Genomic DNA, 6,616 nt, shown 5'->3' with positions numbered 1-6,616 from the left:
CAGGGATCTTGCATGAAAAAAGGATCTTGCAACACCATGCTCTCATCAGGTTAGCAGGGAGCAGAGCACAGTTGCTACAGAAACACTAGTCTGCTATTTAAGCTGCTTTAAAATCGCTGCTTTCATTTACTGTTTATGAATGGCTCTGAAAATTAAATTGACACGTGAAGAATCAGGAGACTGTTTCATGCGTTATGAAGTCTAAACACCATGGTTTAGCTTAGCTTTTCAGTTAGTCACATACAACAGCTGGAGAATCTCCACATTTTAATAGTCCTGATGAAATTGATTCTTTGCAGATTTAGCTTTTAAACTTCCATATTGAATAAATGTGAAGTTTGAAGTTTGGGAAATTATAATTTTGAGTTATTACTGTTGTATCTTGCTAATTAGCACTTGGTTAATCAAGTAAAATATGAAGAATTCTTATAAGTAAATATGTTAACTAAAGCCTAATCCACTCTAAAACCTTTGCTTTCTGTTCTCTTGCAAGTATACACTCTCACTCAATGTCCCACTCAGACTATCTCTATATTCCCTATTTTTTGGGGGTCCAAATTTGGTACTTACGGACTTAAAACCAACACAAATGATTTTCTAATGGGCAATTAAGTGCTTATTTCAACTCTTCCTGGAAGGTTTGCTGAATTTTCCCTGTCACTGCCTGTACATGAGGATGGCAAGAGGTGTGGTGTGTATCGATGAGATGATCTTAGAGGTCTTTTCCAACTGTAACGATTCTATGATTCCATCTCCACCATAGCTTAAACTGATGTATAATGCTGCTGCTGTAATTCTGCCCTGCCCTGTTTGTCAGCCTGCATGTTCCCCTGACCCTGTGGTGAACTACTGCAGGGCTCTGGAATCCAGCCACAGAAATACAGCTGGATGCAAACGGTTCAAAAGCATTTAAAATTCCATTTTGAATTGAGAAACAGAGTCTGAAAACTTGAGCTTTCTCAAACAAGTGGAAAAACAGTTTATTGATTTATTTCCAATATTTGCTACTTCCCTTTAGGAGTACAAAATATAGATTGTTCAGTATACTGCAATTGTAAGACAACCTTGAACTGCAACCACCTGAGAATTAATTACTCTTTTTATGTCAATTGCTTATCATACCTGCGCGTGTTTTTTGTCTCTACATCTTCTGATGCTGATTCCTGAAAATTTGTGTTCAGTTTCTGGCATGGTTATGAAGTGCTCAGAAGTTGATAGTCCTATCTATTTTTTAGTTAAGTCAAGAGCCAATTATCAGATGAGTAGTAGAATCAAACCCTCTTACCTATGGAATTCTATTTTAAAGCTAATTTAAGAAGTTGGATTTTGTTGTTTGTGCCTGAAGCCTACTGTCCCTCCTTCTTTATCTCTTCCCACCGCAAAAAGGTTTTTCTTTTTTCATTGCAGTGTTGTACTGTTGCATATGTTGTATCGGACAATTTTATGTGTATGGAATTTGCTGTCTTATTCACTTGATTTTTTTTTTTTCTTCCTTTTTTGTTGATGCATATAGAAATATTATTTTTCTTCACGACAAATGCTTTGTAAAATAAATGGAGCTGTTTAATTTCTTGTTAAATATATAACTCAGTCATTTAGATAAAATATTCTGGTTGAATTCATCAAAGATAAATTAAAATAGCAAAAAGGACTTGTGCTGAGATGGAACTAGTTTTAAACATGAAAGTATTCTGTAGGCCTATATCACCAAATCTCCCACTTTGGTGCTGTTCATATCATTGCTTCTTTATCTTCTTACTCCTTTATGACAGCTGGAAAGAAATGGTTTGACGTTTACTCTGAAATTCATCTTGAGAGCAGTAATTTATGAAGAAGGCAATGCTAAAAGTGAAAGCCTAACTGATAACATTTTTTTCTGCTCCCTGATTTAATGTAAAAGCATTTAGAAGTCACAGATCAGCAAAATACACTCAGTGCATTGGTGTATGAGACATTGTACTGAAGAGTATGAATGATAACTTTTGCGTTCTGTGTAGGTGTTTTGATCCCCTTTTGAAGGGCACCTTGGCATCATTCAAAGCTGGTGCTTCATTCCCATTCCCCTGACCTTTGAGGGAGGAGAGGTGGGGACCAGAAACAAGGCAACAGCTTTTGAACTTTACCTTGTTTTCAAGTCAGAGGATGACCGAATCTGAAGAAATGATATTTCATCTGTCCTTAAGTAAGTCAGATACTTCTGCTGAAGCTGCTAATAGAAATGCTCACTTCGACCATTTTTTTTTCTTCTCAGGTATGTAATGAAGTCTCTCAGAAATGGGATGTATTCAGAGCTCGTGTTTTCCTTAATGTCATTGCTATGACCATAGCTATGTATTTGTCTATTCTTTAAATTAATTAATATCTGTTCATGGAAAATCTGTAGTTGGGTGCTCAGGTCAGGCAGAACAGTCAGGCACTTACCTTCCTCCTTTTGGCATTCAGAGTGAGGTGAGGTGACTAGTGCAGAACACACAGTTTCTCTGGGTTGCTGTCATCAAAATCAGTGCCTTTCTCCTCTGAAATGTACAGTGTTGGTTTGGTTTAACCTGCAGCAGGCAGCTCAGCACCACCCAGCTGCTTTCTTACGCTCCGCAGTTGGTACTGCAGAAAGAACTGGAAAGGGGTAGAAGTGGGAGGGCTTGTGGGTTGTGACAGTAAAGCAAGAGCTTTGCTGGTAAAGCAAAAGCCGTGCTTGCAAGCAAAACAAATGCATTTGCTGCTTCTCAGTAGCAGGCAGATGTTCAGCCACTCCCAGAAAAGTAGGGCTCATCACACATAGCTGTTTCTTGGCAAGGCAGGTGGCGTCGCTCTGAACAATCCCCCCCCTCTGTTTTTACAGCTGAGCATGTTGCCCTATGGTGTGGGTATGGAATATCCCTTTGGTCAACCTGGGTCAGCCATCCTGGCTGTGTCCTCTCCCAGTTCCTCTCTGCAAGGGCAGCACCAGGAGCAGTAAGTATGTACAACTTACACTCTGTGTAAGCCCTGCTCAGCAACTGCTATAACGTGGGGGTGTTAGCATCAATTCCTTTCACCCCAAACCTGAAGCACAGCACCGTGCTGCTGGTAAGAAGACACTGAGCTCTATTCTAGCCCAAACAGGATGTGTCTCTCAAGTTTTGAAAACAAGAGATGAGGAGAACCTCCGCAAAAAAAGTGCGCTGAAATGTGTAGGTATTGAACAGAATCCAAAGCGCTGAACAGGTCGGTGGGCTGTGACGAAAAAACACTTTGGAGGCAATGTAACTGTCAAGCACTTGTAGTTCATTTCTATCGATGTTGCTTTCCCGGCTTCTAACGAAAGGCTTCACCGCCTGGGCTCAGCGATGCTGTTACTCGTGCTCGCTTCGGGGCCGGCTTACGCAGCGGGTGCGGGCCGGGCCAGGCTGCAGCCGCATCGTTGGTGCCGAGCACGGGGTGGTGCTGCTGCACAAGCGATGGCGGGAGGATAGCGGTGCTGTTTCTCACTTGACTTACTGCTGGCTTTTTTGGTTTCGTTTTGTTTGGGTTTTTGTTTTATTTGCTTGTTCGATTGTTTTGCGCGCCTTCAAGATTGCTTTCTCTGGTGTCCTCAACCTGAAGCGTCGGTTGGACAAACATTCCTGTTTGTTGTTGTTCCTCTGTTTCCAGAATGCTACAGGATGTTCTTGTTTTCAATAGAAAAGAAGTGCGCCTTAGTGTTTCTTGATGAACAAAAATACAGAAGAAATAGTAGCTGGATTTAGGTATAACGTAATTTTTGATGTTGAATGTTGACCTTCTGCAGTGTGAGCCAAACAAAACATCTGCTGCTCCTCCTCAGTCATCATCATGAGAAATAAGAAAACTTTTGTTGAACTCATTCATTTTTCAACTCATTGCTGTGCAGTGCTTCATATACACCCACATTTCTGATTTCTGCTCCCTGAATCACTAATGTGTTTCATAGATCTGTGGTATTCTTTTCTATCTTTCAAGTCCTGATGTAATTGTCCTGCTCTGTGTGTAGAAACCTAGACCTTTAAGGGTCTAATCATGGGATCATAGACTCATAGAATGGCCTGGGTTGATAAGGACCACAATGATCATCTAGTTTCAACACCCCTGCTATGTGCAGGGTCATTAACCAGCAGATCAGGTTGCCCAGAGCCACATCCAGTCTGGCCTTGAATGCCTCCAGGAATGGGACATCCACAACCTCCTTGGACAACTTGTTCCAGTGTGTCACCACCCTCTGTGTGAAAAACTTCCTCCCAGTATCTAACCTAAACCTCCCCATCCCAGTTTAAAACCATTCCTCCTTGTCCTATCACTGAAGGGAGGAATGCTAGGCTAAGCAACATTTATTTTTATTGCTCATTGTTACTACTATTGTTGTTCTGACCAGGGTTCTGTGACTGCCCTGTGATCTTGCTGCTTCAGAAAATAAAATGGATGAAAAGTGGGATTAGTGCTAAAAGTCAGGAGAACATTTGCGTGGGAATTGTGACTTTAAATGCGAGAAATAGCTGAGGGAAAGGAGTCATGATCATATTAAAACCTCAGACTGACTTTGGATTTCTAAATCCAAGTGGATAACAATGCTGGGAATTAGTGAAATAGAGAAGCAATTTGGATACTGGTAGGTTTGAGAAAGTTTTAATCATGTGTATGAATTGTGGCCTGATCCTGTCCCGATTCACTCCTGTGCTTGTGGGTGGAAAATCCACTGACAGTCCCTGGTGTTATCTTGTGATACGCTGGTGCAAATGTGCACTGGTTCTTTAGCTTTCTGTATTTCCTTCTAACGACTGGCTACCTGCATACTGACTCTTTCCTCCTGGTTTGTGTGCAGCACTTGCTGTGTTTCAGGAACAGACACCCTTCAAGGAAGGAATAAAGACAAAGAACATTGTGTTGGTAATGCTGTTTATAATTAATAGAACTTTAAACTTCAGTGCTGTTGTCATCATTGCTTTAGAAATATGTTGGCAGTTTCTGAGTGTGATGTTACTGAGAGGGAACCCGTAAGTTATAGATACTCAAGCTCAGAAAATCTTGATCTTCTCTAAGCAGAAGCATTTAAAAAAAAAAAAAAAAAAAAAAAAAAAAAAAAAAAAAAAAGTAAATACAGAAAATCTAAAAAGAAGGTTGTTCAATACTTAATATTTATATTCTGTCATGCCCCTGTAACTTCTCTTTCCAAAACTCAACTGGGGTTTGCAATGGAAGCGTTTCTGTTCCCGCAACCCATGAAAGAATCTTTTGCAAGTGGAAATTGAATCAAACCCTTTCTCTTGTTAGCAAAAAGGAAGCAAAACCCCAGGGATCCTGTCCAAGTCAGTGAGAGTTTCCCCTTTCTGGCATCATGGTTAGTAAACCAACTGGATGCTCAGAACGCTGCACAAATGTTAACTGATAACACATGAGGTGGCAGTATTGCATGTGAATTGCTAATGGTCATTACGAGGGAACTCTGATTGGAAGCAGAGAAATGGTCAAGGTTTGTCATCCTAGCTATCATTTTAATAGTAACAAATGATAAATAACTACTGAGCTGGAAAATGTATCAAATTGGTACTGATTCATGACATTTTATTCAGCTGTTGACTCAGTTAAGCATTACTTAATCTGATTTTATTCTATGAAATGTAGGTAAGTATAGTATGCTTAGTAGAGCTTGATTAAGCTAAATAGATATTCTACTTCATGGATCTCTGCTGTATGTAATTGGAAAAAATCTTAGTAAAGTGTTGAAGAAAATTGTACATCACCAAGTAGAAAATGGAAATGGTGTTTTTGTCATGTGTTTGCCAGCAGAGGGGGTCTTGAAAATACAATGCTAACATAAAGACAAAATTTCCTGAAAGAGTTGATCATTCTTAGAAGCCACTCAGTGCAAGAAGTGGTAAAAATAGCATGGAGATAGAGAAAATTTCCAGCAGGGCCCTGTACTTGGAGTAGGTATCACCACCTGCACAAAGGGTCAAAGTTCTCCTTGTTTTTGATATTGATGACAAGCTCTGAAGCTGTGTAAACAGATGGAACTGCTCTGACAAGAAACCATGTAATTTAAACTATTTGGACTTCAGAACTTGCCTGAGTATCTTACAGGAAAAATCAATAGCACATCAATTGGTAGAAATCAGATCTTGACAAACTACCATTTCTGTTACACCAATACTGTGTATTACACATTTTCATGCATGAACTCTGACAGATCACGTATAACAAAATGAGGGAACTAGGATTGTTCAGTCTGGAGAAGAGGAGGCTCAAGGGAGACCTTATCACTCCCTACAACTGCCTGAAAGGAGGTTGTGTCTAGGTGGGAGTTGTCCTCTTCTCCCATTTAAGTAATGATGGAAGAGAAGGATTGGCCTCAAATTGCACCAGGGGAGATTCAGGTTGGACATTAGAAAACATTTCCACTCTGAAAGAGTGGTGATGCAGTGGCACAGTCTGCCCAGGGAGGCGGTGTCACAGTCCCTGGAGATGTTCACGGAAGGTTTAGATATTGTACTGAGGGACATGGTTTGGTGGGGAAATATTGGTGGTAGGTGAATACTTGGACTAGATGATCTTGTAGGTCTTTTCCAGCTGTAGTTATTCTATGATTCTGTGATTCTAAGATGGTACAATTTTTTAATGAGATGGA

Source organism: Tympanuchus pallidicinctus, unplaced genomic scaffold (assembly GCF_026119805.1).
Source record: "Tympanuchus pallidicinctus isolate F22 unplaced genomic scaffold, pur_lepc_1.0 scaffold2, whole genome shotgun sequence".
NCBI lineage: Eukaryota > Metazoa > Chordata > Aves > Galliformes > Phasianidae > Tympanuchus > Tympanuchus pallidicinctus.
Note: the sequence above shows the minus strand (reverse complement) of the source record.